Below are 15,867 nucleotides of genomic sequence, written 5' to 3' on the forward strand. Positions count from 1 at the left end.
CACTTTTGAAAAGAAACAAAATACTGCTGGCTCAAAAACACATTTAAAAATCTGCAGGGGATTGGTTAACAGATGTTGGGGTCTGAAATTCATCCCTTTCAGTTATTTTTAGTTCTGGAGATCAGTTGGTGACAATTTAATTTTTTTTTGTAATGTAATATAAGATTGGTTCTGGTTCCAAAACCCCTGATCTCTGAAGCTAAGGAAGCTTAGGCTCGATTGGTACTTGGACGAGAGACTGCCTTGAGAACAGTGGAGTGCAGTAGGCTTTACATGAGATGATTGGTGCTACCAGGTCACACAGTCTCTGAGTCATGGTAAGCAAGAAAAGTACCCAGAAATGGCAGTGACCTTGTGACGTTGGAGGATATTGAGAAATATATCAGTGCATGATATTAATTTGATGTGAATGGTTAGAAATTCAGATTACTCAAAGCTGCAGCCAAGGATTAAGTCTGGGAGGTACACAAGTTTAAAAGCATGTAGCTGCATAAGTGTTTTAGTGTTAATTCAGGTTGTTCAAAAAGTTTCAAGTTGTTTCTATTTGTTCATATTTCACCTGAAAGAGAGCAGAATCACTTTGGGATTGACAGATTGGATACTGCGAGGCTGGATAAAGACTGTAATGATCGAAGACTCTATTGACATGATCATCACTGAGTGCTGGTTGCTCACGGAAGACAATGTGCTTGAATAAGCATGAATATCTTGTAACTTTACACGGTTAGAACATTCAAAACTTTCCTTGTGAAATTAAAGTTCTCAAGAGTGAAGATTCTACATGGGTTCACAGGAGGAGGAAATTTAATGTGCTGAAGAGCCTTTTCTCATTTCATGCTTTCTTACTTTATGTCGCATTTTTGAGGATAATTACCCTGAAGAGCAGTTTCTTTCTCCTCATACCTTGCAATTACAAGGACGCATCGTCACCAACAGCCCAAGAACTCCTTTCTGATTGTGACTGTCAATGATCGAATGACTTAATTAAAAAGCAATATCAGAAGAAGGAATTTTTATTAAGATCTATTTTTTTAGGAAAGAACCTGTAATGTATCACAGCTACTTCCCTTCAACCATTCGGTTCTTGAACCAACCTGCACAACCCCAATCACTACCTCAGGATAGCAACACGATGACCACTTTGCGCTACAATGGACCTTGTTTTTTTTTGTTCTATTTTGTATAATCTTGTATAATTTATGTTTTTCTTGTTGTGTCTCTAATGCTATGTGCCTGTGATGCTGCTGCAAGTAAGTTTTCATTGCACTTGTGCACACCTGTACTTGTGCATATGACAATAAACTCGACTTTGACATTGACCAGTTACATTGCAATACCATGCAAGAACCAAGGCCTCATGAAATAGTAAACAGACTTCACACTGGGAAAGGCCTTTACTTTGTGTCCATCACAGGGCATGGGGAATGTTGAATGTGCAAGGAGATTGTGGCCAGAAGAGGCAAGCTGAACATTGCAGCAAATGAAATAATGTAAGTAAACAAAACCAATAAAATAATTTAAGTAAATGCCTCGAAATAATATATATGCAAATACTATAAATAATATTACAAAACATTTTTATGAAGGTTCCAAAGTATGATGTAACTTGCTATGAAACACTGTACATTATTAATATGACGTCTGTACTCTGCACCTTACACAGCTTTAACCCTTAACCATGACCTCTGTTGGGGACAGGAGCAGACACATTGGATTCCCATTATTATTTATTCAATGACTTGTAACCCTTGTAACAATGTCATGTAACAAGCCTCTGCAAAAAAATTTCCATTTGTGTAAGCAAATACTTCAGGATTTCCTGTTAGCTCACGGCCTGTTTGAAAAGTTCACTACTGACGCTGCCGGGAAAGAATTTTTGGTCAGTTTTGGCTCATTGTGAGTTATGAATTTCTTGCTGAAAGTATATGGCCACAGAACTCCACATGGAGTCCAACAGTGGAGCAGGAGTTTGCTGGAATTCCCCAGCATTGATCCTGGGGAATCTGCGCTAGGATCACGCACCAGATTAGACCCAACACAGTCTCCATGAGCACATTCATTTGAATTACGATTACATTGTTGAGAGGTTAGAACAAAATGTTATTTTACACAAAATTAGTTGTGCTTGGTTTTATGTGTTTAAATATTCTTAGATGATTTTATTTATATAAAAATAAAATTGCTGATTGTTTCATCAGAAAATAGCTTTGGAGTGTTAGTGAATGTCAAGGATATAAAGAATCTTTGGAAAACTGAAATAGGTCTGACAGATGGCAAAGCTGGGGATGTGGCTTAGCTGTCTGTCAAAGGCTTCCAGGGGAGTTTTGTGGGTGGGGCTAGTTCTGGCCCACCCATGTGACTCAATTACATCAATTAAAACCCATCTGCCATTCAGTGCTTTGATGCTCAGTTCCAACCTGGTTTTCTTCAGGAAGGTAGGCTTTACTGATTTAAATTTGGTAAATTTGGGGTAATGTGAGAAGGCAGTGTAGGTGATGGGGCCCACTCAGTAAAATTCAGGTCTTCTGTTTGTTTTTTTTAAACTTTTCATTCAAATAGAAATTTGAGGAGAGACTTGAAAAGTAGGCTTTTTATTTGGGGTTATGTAGATAATAGGTCAATAGTGCTGATGCAAGGTTTTATTGCTTGAAGGGTCAAGAACAAGGAGTGATGGAGAAAAGATTAAATGAAAAAGGTGTCAAGTTAAAGATGCAACAAGGTTTGGAAAAATTGGACCCAGTTGGCTTTGGTTTGCATTCATTTTCTGGTTATTGAGTAGATCAGAATTGGGAACTCAGTCCATGGTGAGCTCAGAGCTGTTAAGAAACTGGCAAGTGAGTGTTAAAACTGACCCCTTCTAACTGAGTCTGACAAATCAGTATAATAATTAGGGAAGTGGCTTGTTTATTGCTGTGGTCTCCATTTAAAGTTTGTCTCTCAACAAATATCAGCAGAAAAGGATTAAATCTACACTTGCAGAGAAAAATACAGACACTTGCTACAGTAATTACCCTTCTTCAGAGCAAAGAAATATTGATGATAACCAGTTTAGAGGAGGAAAATAAGAGAAAAGATAAAGGAAAACTCAAGGATGTTGTTAGTGATAAAGCTGAATGATTCTCGTTACTTTGGTTGGATTTCCAGCATCTCCAGTACTTTTTTTGTTTGGCTGGTCTTTTTACTTCATTACCATTTGCAGAGTATCACTGGTTCCAAGTAATGCTGGTTGTGATTTTGATCTTGAGGGACTGATCTGCACACAATTACGTGATTAAATGCAAAATGAGCTTAACCTGATTTTGTGACTGAATGAGCCCTTTAGATATTTTATTCACTATAAATCAGTATAATATGTTAGTATCTGGCATTTTGATAACCATTTAGAGTAATTGTATTAAAGATGTTTTGCTCTGGGTGACTTGTGCTGAAGTTGAATCCGTTGGCAAAAAGCAATCATCCCTTCCCTTCCCTTCCCTCCCCACACTTTCCCAGTGTAAGGATTTGCTCCTTTATTCTCTTCTGCTTCCCCCACTATAGCTCTGTTGTATAAGTAGTAACTCCCCATTATACTGAATCAGTGTGGCTATCTTTTGACATATGCTGTTGGCTATTTCACTGGGAAGCCCCACAAAGCTGAGCCCAGTCAAATGTCCAACAGTGGTGATGCAGTAGTTAACTTAATGGACTAGTAACCCAAAGACCAAGAGTAGCAGTCCAGGAACCTGAATTCAAATCCCACCAGGGCTGTTTTGCTTCTTAAAAAAAACAATAAACCAGCTGGAAGAACTCAGTGGGTCAGGTGATATCTGTAGAGGGAAATGGACAGTCAATGTTTTGGGTCGAGGCCCTTCACCTGGATAGACAGTATAAAGAGGGGGAAGGAGTGGGGCAAGGGTTGGCAAGTGATAGGTGGATCCAGGTGAGGAGGGGTGAAGAGCAGATGGAATAAAGTGGGGGAGGGAAGGGCAGAAATGGTGACGGAGGCTGGGAGGTGATGGAGGAGGTAACAAAGGGCCGCAGATGATGGAATCTGATAGGAAGGGAAGGCAGGGCATGGAACCAAGTGAGCAAAAGGTGGGGAGGGCAGATGGGAACAGTAGGGGGAGGGGACCCAGTGGGAGGAGTGTGTGGGTGATGGGCAGATGGATTGGGTAGACGAGGGGGAAAGAAACCAGGCTGGTGTGGGGGTGGTGGTAGACTGGTTGGGTGAATGCAAGTTCAGCTGGAATTGGGGGAGAAAAAGACCACTTGTCTTAGAAACAGTTGATGGTTGCAAAAACACCCACCTGGTTCTCTGCTCTCCTTCAGGGGAGAAAATATGAAGGATGGAATTGATTGGCCACAGTAGGTTGCTCCTGGTGTGTAATTGACGGGAACGTGAAGAGAATGAAATCGGATTAGTGTAAATGGTTGCATGGTGGGCTGAAGGGCTTGTATCCATGATGTGTGACTTGAGGCCTTTTATCTGCCATCTTCACCTGGTCAGGCCTCCAAACCCACAACAATGTGCTTCAGGGACAATTAGGCTTGGACTTCTGGGAAGCAGAGGTGCTGGTGTGCTTTCTTGGCCACAGCGTCAATGTGTTTATCATTTAGGAGATTTGTGCCTTTTCAGAGAGAGAGAAATCATTCAGCGATGGAAGTTTTTGGGGGGAATTATTTGGGAGTTGATAAGGTTTGCAACTACTGTGTCAGATGGAAAGTTCATAGCTGGGATATAACTGAAGATTTCAGATGAAGACCTCCCAGGCAGAACTGTCAGCTTGTGTTTGACTGCTTGAAGATGATTTCTCTGCAATCTCAAAATCTGCCAATTTATGTAATCACGTCAAGAATATGTCTAATCAAAGTGGAAATCTGGCAGATTGTCCTCTATGGCTGAATCAGGACAATCTACTCAGACTACGTGTACATTGTGGAGTTAAACTGGAGTACATCAATGTCAGGAAACAATGTAGTATTGATGATATTGTGCACAATTTTCCTGTACAGATGTTTAATGGCCTGAATTTAATGGTAGTAACAATATTGAAACTGTTGACATTTTTCCTTGAAACTCACAGCATCTAAACTGCATTGCATGGAATTTGTAAGGTTGCTACCAGTTGTTCGTTGATTCTTGATGGGCTCAGTTACTTTGCCACCTGCTTAGTCAAGGGAAATCAGTGGTGATGTGAATTTCACCTAACCCTATCACCGTGCAATGCACCAAAATATTACTGCATTGCTGTATGAGAGATGAGTGAAAGCTTAAGGGTGTCTAACAAACTTTAACCCTGTCTAGCAAACTCTCTGGCCCTGAGTTGATTGTAAATTTCAATAAATAGTTAAAAATGTAACAGATTTTAAAATGAAATTAAAAACTTAAATGCTTAATGGTGCTGTTTCGTCTCCTATCTGAATCTTAATGGTTTTCTTGATTATCAGTGAAAGCAGAGGGCTTTTAGTATAGCAGTTAAATTACTGGACCAGCACTTTGTGTTCCAAGCCTTTGTAGAGATGTGAGTTCAAATCATGCCATGGGAACTGGGGAATTTAAATTCAACTAATTTAAAAAAAAAATAAGCTGGTATCAGCAATGTAATCACAAAACTTCTGGACTGTCATTAAACAAAACATCTGGTACACTAATTTCCTTCAGGGAAGGAAATCTTCCATCCTTGCCCTGATTTGGCCTATTTGTGGCTTCAGTCACATCAGTGTAATTGACCCTTAATTGTCTCTTCTGTTCAGGGGCAATTAGGACCAGAGGACAAAAGTTGGCATTCTCTGTGATGTCCACATTCTGTGAAGGATCTGCAGTCAAAGTCTCAGGGTTAAGAAATGGATGCTCCATTGGAAAGCACTGGGGTAACAGGACAGCTTCCACTGTGGGTGGGCAGTGAGCATAGAAGAATGGACAATCTCGTCCAACCCCTAGACAATGGGTCAAGTGACAAGATGACGAAATGGGGATCCTCATGCAGACCTACCTCCTCTTCAACTGAGACCTTCAACTGCTCAGAGAGGCAGATCATACATTGTCTCTTGGATTTCCCACTACTTGAGGATAATCCCTACAAGAGACAATATTGCATCAATGCCATCTTGCCAGGATCAAAATGCACTTGTCACTAAAGAAATCAGACTTCGGCAGGTGGACACTAATGAAGAAATAGAAGATTTTTATCTTGTTTACCCCATTCTTCATTTTGTGTTCTATAAAATGTTTTAAATGGTAGCTGAAAATTATCATCTTGGACTATGAGAACCTTGCTTGGCCAACTTGATGACAGGAATCCTTTTGAGAGAGGAATGGAGAATCAGCATGGAAACAGTCCCTGCAGCACATTGAGTCCATGCTGCCCAACAAACATCCATTTACACTCATCCTACATGAATACATTTTTAAAATTCTCCCCACATTCTCATCAACTACCTCCTCTTTCCCCTTCCCCCACCCCTCCTGGCTTCTACCACTCGCCTTCCCTCTGGGTCAATTTACAGTGGCCAATTAACTTACCAACCTGCACATCTTTGGGATATGGGAAGAGACCAGAGGATGTGGAGGAAGCTCACATGGAGAACATGCAAAGTTCACACACAGGCGACACCCAAGGTCAGAACTGAACCTGGGTGTCTGGTGTTGTGAGGCAGCGGCTTGACCAGCTATGCCACTTTGCTGCTAAATCAGTGCTAGAATGGAGAAACTTCACATCACACAAGTTGCTAGATATCTCTCGACAGCTTTCTTTGAGATCTGCATCAAGGACAGCTGCTTTACTGTTGATTGTAAAAGCCGGGGCAATAAAATATGCCTATGATAAAATGCCATATAATATCAATATTACTATAAATGTCATGAAATATTCCAAACTATAAGCATTGTATTGTATGTGGCAACCTTAAAAAGCATGACCAGAGTTGCTTTATTTCTGAATGCTTCATTTTATTTCAGTTTCATTCTACAAATCCTTTGCAACATCCCAAATTAAAGATTGCACATTAGAATTTCCACTGGATTCCTCTCAACCTCCTGGTGTACACACTCATTTCTCGCAGAGTGTTCACTGAAATTGCTACGTGCTCGACAATCACTATAGAAATTTCTGGACATTTAACTTGGAATGTGCAGCAGCAGAGACAATATTATCAAACATTAGCCGTAGGTTCCAGTATGTCCAATGGATGTGGCTACAAACCATAGGCTTAATCTTAATCCAGGGTAAACTGTACTCTTGTGTTAATACGAAGTGACAAGAAAGTTGTTTAGTATACCACACAGATCCATAGAGTTATACAGCATGGAAACAGGTGCTTCAGCCCAATTCATTCATGCTGACTAAGGTGTCTTCCTGAGCTAGTCCCATTTGCCTGCATTTGCCCTATATCCCTCTAAACCTTTCCTAACCACGTACCTGTCCAAATATCTTTAACATGTTGTAACTTTACCTGCCTCTATCACTTCCCATATACGCACCTCCGTGTGGGGGAAAACTTGGCCCTCAGGTCCCCTTTAAATCTTTCACCTCTCGCCTTAAACCTGTGCCCTCTAGTTTTAGACTCTCCTATCCTGGGAAAAAGACGGTGCGTTCCATCTCATCTATACCCATCATGGTTTTATAAGGTCATTCCTCAGCCTCCTTCATTCCAGGGAAAACAGTCGCATCCTATCCAGTGTCTCCTTATGACTCAAGCACTCCAGTCCCGGCAACATCCTTGTGAATCTTTTCTGAATCCTCCCCCTAGCTTCATCACATCCTTCCTATAGTATGGTGACCAGAAATGCATACAATATTCCAGGTGCAGTCTCACCAACATCTTGTATAGCTGTAACATGATGTTCCAACTCTTGTACTCAGTGCCCTGTCTGATGAAGGCAAGCATTCCATATTTTTATATTAATATTGTTAATAGCATACATTACCTAGGTTTTAAAAATTAAGAGTAGTTACTTGGAGAAGAAATCAGGTAGGTGCAATTGAATAAATTCACTAATCTTGTCCTCCCATAATTATTCAATGATGCATGGGGAAGAAATGACAACACAATGTTTTATCTTTGAATTAAGAACACCATTGGAACAGGATCCTGCCTTTCAGCCTTACAAACCTATTCTGCCATCTAGTTAAATCCTTAACTCTGCTCCATTGCTCTTGCTGGACAAGTATCTTAAATCAAAATTGAAGTTTCCAATTGAATTGCTCTCAACATATTTGTGGGGGAGAAGGTTCCAGGTTTTGGCTACCCTGTATATGAAGAAATACTTTCTGATTTCACCCTTGGATGGCTTAGTTCTAATGTTCCAAATTATTCCATATTGTCCCACCAAAGAAAATAATTTCTTAATACTCAATTTTCAGATTCTTTATTGCAATTGGATCACCCATTAATAGTCCAGACTCTGGGAAAATAAAAGCTATCTATCCAACCTGCTCTTAAGATTTAATTCTCTTCTTCGATATTCATTTTTGGGATCGGGACATCGCTGGCAAGGCCAGCAATATTGCCCATCCCTAATTGTCCGTCTGCCTTCTTGAACCACTGCAGTCATTCTGGATAAGTTCCAACAGTACTGTGGGGCAAGGAGTTGCAGGATTTGACAATGATGAAGGACCAGAGATACGTTTCCAGGTTAGGATGTTGCGTGACTTGAGGGGGACCTGCAGGTGGCCGTGTTACTGTATCCCTGCTGCCCTTGTACTTTTTGGTTGTCGAGGTGGCAGGTTTGGAGAGGAGCTGTTGAAGGAGCCTGGGTGAGTAACCACAGTGCAGTGTATCATTCTGGCAAAACGTGCAGCCTTTCCAAGATCAATGATATTCTTCATGTGAGACAAGAATAACAATACTACAAATATTTTCTTGCTGGAGCTCTGAAAAGCTGTCATTATGGAATCATAGGTCAAACAGCACAGAAACAGGCCCTTCAGCCCACCATGTCCACGCTAACCATCAAGCACCCATTGATACTAATCCCATTCACCAGCACTTGGTCTATAGCTTTCTATGCAGTTCTGATTCAGCTGCTTGCTTAGATCTTGCATGTTATGAGAGTACCTATCTCCACCATCCACTTGGGTAGTGCGGTCATTCCAACCACCCTCTGGGTGAAAAATATTCTTCCTCAGATCCTCTCTAAACCTTGTACACCTTGGCCTAAACCTGTGCCCTGTAGTTTTAGATACCACTACTATAGGGGAAGGTTTCCTGCAATCTACCCTATCTATGCACCTCATAACTTTTCTATCAGGTCCCCCTCAGCTGCCTCCACCCTAAGGAAAACGAGCCCAAACTATCCAGTCTCTCCTAACTGAAGTGCTCCATCCCAGGCAACACCCTCCTTAAAGTACCAGTCAACATTCTGCCCTGCAATCCCTTTCCTTGTGCCTTCCTGCTGGAAGTAAACTGTCCTATGAGGATAGGTTGAGTGAGCTGGGGCATTTCTCTTTGGAGAGAAGGAGGATGAGAGGTGACTTGACAGAGGTGTACAAGATAAGAGGCATAGATCGAGTGGACAGTCAGACTTTATCCCAGGGTGACAATGGCTAACACGAGGGGACATAATTTTAAGGTGATTGGAGGAAGGTATAAGGGGGATGTCAGGGGTAAGTTTTTTTACAGAGTGGTGGGTGTGTGGAACGCACTGCTGGCAGAGGTGGTGGGGGCAGATATATTAGGGACATTTAAGAGACTCTTAGATAGACACATGAATGATAGAGAAATGGGAGGGAAGGGTTAACATTTGGGAGGGAAGGGTTAGATAGATATTAGAGAAGGATAAAATGTTGGCACAACATCGTGGGCCGACGAGTCTGTACTGTGCTGTAATGTTCTATGGTTGGTGAATCAGTAATTGCACTCCAACTTGTGGAAAAGGAGGAGATTAGCAAAATTTAAAATCCACAAAGCAGTTTTCTAATGCCAACTTTGAACTATGTTATTACTAACATACGACTACATTACATCATTTGTGAAGAAGAACCTTGTGTAGTACAGATTATCCAACAGAAAATGACCTTGATTGCAATCTACCACAGCCTGTCATATCACTATTTCTTGTGCCATGCATTTGGAAAGTATGAGTTTCTAGCTTTGATAATGTCATATTGGGAAACTTCATCTAAATCAGATTACAAATCAGCTTTTGTTTCGCATCTGTGGCTATGATAAGCAAGTGTAGTTTCTGCAAAGGAGTGCTTTGCATAATTTTTCTTTCCAGATTAATTCAATGTAAATATCTGTTTTTCCCCTCTCCAAGAAAGAGACTTCATGTCCTGGACTCTTGGTTCAATTTGAAAAGGAGCCTAGTTGTTTAAACCCAGTTGTCAGAGTGTGGAGGTAGGACAGATATTGTTCCTTCGTTGGCTGCCAGTGAGAGGTTACATTCAAATGACAGAGCAACAGAAGCCAGTCCTGATTGACAGTTTCCTCCTACACACAATGATGTCACTGCAAAGAAAAGAGAAAATCTAATGCTGGCACTGAGCGCCGCTTTGTGTTTTCTCTGCCTTCGTTCCCTTGTGTTAGCTATAAGCAATTTTTATGGCAGTACATTTACTCCTTTCGCTCTCTGATCTCCTCTCTGCATAGCTGCAGTTTTCATTCAGGAAAGCCTGGTTTGATTGATACCTCTGAGTAAATCATTCATTATTTCAAAATAATAATCTGCCTGGCAAAATCGAATTGCATTATTTATCAGTTGTCAAGTGTTTATCATCTTAATTTGTATTTTGAAACCAGACACACTGCGTGAAATAAATATACACAAGCAGAAGAAATTTGTGCTGGTGCTGAGTGTGTGCAAAGTTATTGGCCACCAGTTATAGTCACCTGCACGTGTTCAGTTCCAGTTGGGTCAATGGAGAACAATGAAGCAATCAGTCAGTCACTAATGATACCATCATGACCCAAACAATTGCATAAACATTAGATTGTTGGTGCCATGTTGTTTGGAAAATAAAGTAGACAACTTGTACAGAAGCACTCTTCCAATATATCTGCTTCTACACAACTTAAAGGGACCTCCTTCAGAAGGTTGCAGGCTGGGTGCTGGGAACTGCACTTGGGTAGGTCCCCTTTAAGTAACTTAGTTACCCTTCAGTCCTTCACATGAAAACTACTCATCCCCCGACTTTCAGCCCAAGCATCCTTACCCAATGATCTATGGTCCTGATCTCCCACTCTCCTCCAACACATTTGATATTTGAACCAATCCAACAGCACCCCAAGGCCTGGCATTCCCCCTCATCCCCGGTACTGAACCTCCAACCCTAATTTCAACACCTGACCAATGCTCGCAGTCCCATCCCCACCACCATCGTCAGCAGCCAAACTTTGCCCAGCCACTCTTCTGCTCAGTGACCCTTCATTCACCACCCCGCCCATCCCTGGGCCCTGACTCAAGAGATTTCCTTTCCTTTGGGTGGGGCTTGTGAAGGAAAAGCCTTGATCCCGTAAGCCTTGGGCCCTTGTGCTCCACCAAATTTTATAGGGGACAATTCTGGACCGAGTATCTGTTGAACATGCCGGTGCAGACACTGATTAAACTCTTAAAGAAGAACCCTGCTTATCTTTCTTCCCAGCTGCAGCTTTATATCAGAACCTCTGCAGGGATAACTGGGCCACTGAGGACAAATGTCCCAGGTAATTTGAACAGCCCTTTCGGGGCTGGAGGTATCACCAAAGACTCCTTTTTGGATCTCCCTAAAGGAGCAGTTTTTGTTACTTTAAGTGCTAAAGATACTTGAGTTTTAAATGTTGAGTACTTGGAAAATAGAAGAAAAACATTAGCATTTATATTCTACAATATCACACAACCAGCATATCTTGAGTACCGAGAGAGAGATCTTTATTAGTCACATGTACATCGAAACACAGTGAAATGATCTTTTGCATAGAACGTTCTGCGGGCAGCCCGCAAGTGTCGCCATGTTTCCGGTGCCAACATAGCATGCCCACAACTTCCTAACCTGTACATCTTTGGAATGTGGGAGGAAACCAGAGTACCCGGAGGAAACCCATGCAGTCACGGGGAGAATGTACAAACTCCTTACAGACAGCAGCCGGAATTGAACCCGGGTCACTGGCGCTGTAATAGTGTTACACTAACCGCTACACTACCATGTCTTCACCACAAATTGCTTTGTGGTGATGCCCTAGTGTAGATAACCACAGATATGAGTCTGGAAGTTGATCCATTTGCACCCATTTTCCATGTGCATTTTACGTATAAAAGAAATTCACCCACGTCAGTTACACATCCAATGACATGTGTCATAAGTTCCCTCTGTCGTTGGCACAAATTGGGGTTCTTGGGTGCAACCTACTAGCTTTGTTGCACACTCATCTATAACAGAAACTCCAATATTGGGCTGAGATCAGCAAAGAAACACTGATTATTGGGTCCACACTGTGCCATTAATATCTTGTCCTCAGCATCCACCAGTCTCCATTTCTGATGCTCAGTGCAATGGAAACATCATCACTGGTAGTTCCTTTATTCACAGGCCTTTTGTACAAATGATATATCAGAGATGCATACAGAGATTTCTGCCTCGATGAATGTTCCCAGTCTTATGGTGATGTGGGGCTATTTACAAATAGACATGATGGCACGGGGGAGTGTATGCATCATCTGTAATCAGGCTCTCCTGTTTATGTGCCTTTTTTAGGGTTTCTGGCACAGTTCCAACCAATCCCTCTGGAGAGGGAATCTCTCTGAGGAAGTACCCAGCCTAATTTATGAAAGGAATTGTTGGATGTTTGTTTACAAAGTCATAAACCAATGCAGAGTCTGAGTTTTCAGTCCTAACAAGAAAAGCTCTCCAATGCATGACAATTTGTGAACGTGCAGTAATCATTCTCTTGTGGTGATAATGTATGCTGTTCTACATTTCCATTACTCTACATTACATACATATGTTGATTGCCCTTTGGCCTGCCTGCGAAGCACACAGAAACTGCTTGTCTAGCCTAGCTGTGAATTATACCATGTTGTCAGAGTCAAAGTATTTTCAAGAATCGCCCTTGGAACTACCAGCTGTGCCAGACAGCTGCCTGTTACAAAAGCTTATAATGAGAAATAACTTGGAGTGAGTACAATCAACTTTTAAGCCCTGTAAATTAAAGTTTCAAAAGTTTCATAAAATACCTTGGATTTTATTGAAGAAAATTAATGGCAGCTATATTGTGTTTCTTTCCTCAATTCATTTTTTTTGTCCAAAATTATAATGCCTGATTGCATTCTCGTTCACATTATGCTTGAATAATGAAGGTAAGTATTCCTGTTAGCAGAATTGACAGTGCAAGTTTAGAATGTGCATGTGAAGGCTGAGAAGTTTTTATTTTATACATTGTCTCAGGTGCTGTAGGCTATCATTTAATTTCCATCCTATTTGCCGCTGAGAAGATGGTGGTAAGCTGGCTTCGTGAAGCTTCTCCCACAGTGCTGTAGAGTGGGGAATTCCAGGAATAAATTTAAAGGGAACGTATACAGTTAACAGCAGAACCTTTTAATGATGTTGATACACAGAGGGATCTTGGGTCCAAGTCCATAGCTACCTAAAAGTGGCTGTACAGGTTGATAGGGTGGTAAAGAAGGCATGTGGCATGCTTGCCTTTATTAATTGAGGCATTGAGTTCGAGTCATGAAGTTATGTTGCAGCTTTATAAAACTCTGGTTAGGCTGCATCTGGAGTATTACATTCCATTCTGGTCACCCCATCACAGGAAGGATGTGGAAGCTTTGGAGAGGGCACAAGAGGTTTACCAGGATGCTGCCTGGATTAAAGGGCATCTGTTATAAAGAGAGGTTGGACAAACTTGGGTTGTTTTCTCTGGTGCAGCAGAGGCTGAAGGGAGACCTGATAGAAGTTTATAAAATTGAGAGGCATAGAGTAGACAGCTGGTATCTTTCTCCCAAGGTCAACATATCTAATATAGAGGGCGTGGATTTAAGGTGAGAGGGCATAAGTTCAAAGGGGATGTGCAGGGCAAGTTGTTTTTTTTACACAGAGTGGTGGGTGCCTTGAATGCACTGCCAGGGATGGTGGTGGAGGCAGATACAGTAGAGGCACTTAAGAGGCTAAGCACATGAATGTGCAGAGAGTGGAGCGATATGGACCTTGTGTAGGCAGAAGGGATTAGTGTAATTAGGCATCATCCGCTTCATTAGTTCAGCACAACATCATGGGCTGAAGTTCCTGTTCCTGTGCTGTTCTATGTTAATAAAATGTAGTGACAATGAAGGAATGATAAAGGTTGTGGGTCCATGTCAGACTCTGGAGACTTGAGCATGTAATTCCAGTTGCCACTTCACAGCCTGAGGTGTCGTCATCTCGATGAGCCCCGCTCCAGCTCTCTGGTAAAATATTTCACGGCCCTAATTGAGGAAGAGCTGGTGAAACTTACAGGTGTGTGGCCCGCCACTATAATAGGACATCTGGTATAAATGATATTTGCTGCTCCTCAAACACATTTCATTGGTTGTAAGCTACTTTTCAAAGTCCTGTGGTTGTGAAGTCTGCTATATAAAGGTAAGTTCTTCCCAGGGTTGTGCCATATGCCTGGATCATCTGTATAAATGTGAACTGCAGGGTAGAAGACTCTCTCCAAACTCAAACTACATTGAGTTTTTATACCTTCTTGGGTACAAAAATAATAGCAGGTGATCTAATACTATTTCAAAAGCTATAATGCATTGTTTACATCAATATCCATAGTTGTACAGTTACAATGAAAACTGATATGACCAATTCTGAATTTTCAAACGCCTATGGTGAGAAAGGTAGTTCACATTCAGGCACTGGCTGTACTCTGCCAAAGGCGAGAGCTGAATTGTGCTGTAATGTGGATCCAATCCTATACGTGACATTCAGTCAGATTGTCCCTAACATTAGTTCTGAAGGTGATCACGATAGAGTTAAGATACTGTTGCAGCCTTCAAGCCAATCAGAGGCTCAAATGCAACATCAGTCAATCGATAGTGTGCAGAAGCATCAATCAATGCAACAGTGTTCATTAGATCATCTGGCTCACGAATGAGTGGACACTATCATCCTTTTGCTTTGAAGATCTCCTCAAAAAATCCAGACTGTTGCGATAGCTCACTCATCTCCATTCAGGGCTGAGAACAGGGCTACAATGTGCATGAACAGCAAGGACTTTCCCTACATGCATGACCTGCTGAACTGTGAGTAGCAACAATGCACAAAAAGTCAAAGACTCTCCTTACACTGTCCTTTGAGGAAGAGTTCTGAAGATAGATCAGACAAGAATTTTTTGTCAGTTTTAAATGGATGATTCTGTATTTTTAAACGATGACCCCCGGTTCCAAATTTTCCCACAGGAGGAAACATCATCTCCACATCCACTCAGTCAGACCCCTCAGCATATTTATTTCAATCAGGTCAACTCTCACTTTTCTACAAACCTAGCCTTTCCAACCTTTTCCTCTTGAAACAATCTTCCCAGTCCAGACATCAGTCCAATAAACCTTCTCTGAATTGTTTCAGTGCATTATTGTCTTAAGGATCATTCCTGTCCACAGTACTGCAGAAGTGATCTCACCAAATGTCCAATATAATTTAACCAATAACTTCCTACTTTTGCATTCAGTTCCTTTGCATTAAACAGTAATATTCTGTTAGCTTTCCAAATTACTTGTTTCACCTGTGCATTAGCCTTTTTCAGGACACCAGACCCCTGTGCATCTCAGACCTCACCACTTAGATGATATGTTTTTTTATTTTTATCTGCCAAAATGGGTAATTTCACAGTTTCCCATATTGCACTCCATTTTTCAAATCTTTGGTGAGTGAATTAACCTGTGTATATATCTACGGCAAACAAGATGCTGGAGGAACTCAGCGGGTCTACAGCATCTACGGA

At 41.4% G+C, this 15,867-nt stretch overlaps 2 long non-coding RNA genes across 2 annotated transcripts in view; both read left to right on the plus strand.

Annotated features, from left to right (window-relative positions):
• Window positions 1-414: 414 nt before the first annotated feature.
• LOC127576285 (uncharacterized) lies at window positions 415-1,526 on the plus strand. The gene is made up of 2 exons (XR_007957206.1): window positions 415-462; window positions 567-1,526. It is a non-coding gene; the product is annotated as an uncharacterized LOC127576285 (long non-coding RNA).
• Window positions 1,527-2,405: 879 nt separating this feature from the next.
• LOC127576283 (uncharacterized) overlaps window positions 2,406-15,867 on the plus strand; it is a 141,173-nt gene continuing 127,711 nt past the window's right edge. The window contains exon 1 of the long non-coding RNA XR_007957203.1: window positions 2,406-2,435. This is a non-coding gene — a long non-coding RNA (uncharacterized LOC127576283). The remainder of the gene's footprint in view (window positions 2,436-15,867) is intronic.

Source organism: Pristis pectinata, chromosome 11, assembly GCF_009764475.1.
Source record: "Pristis pectinata isolate sPriPec2 chromosome 11, sPriPec2.1.pri, whole genome shotgun sequence".
Classification (NCBI taxonomy): Eukaryota; Metazoa; Chordata; class Chondrichthyes; order Rhinopristiformes; family Pristidae; genus Pristis; species Pristis pectinata.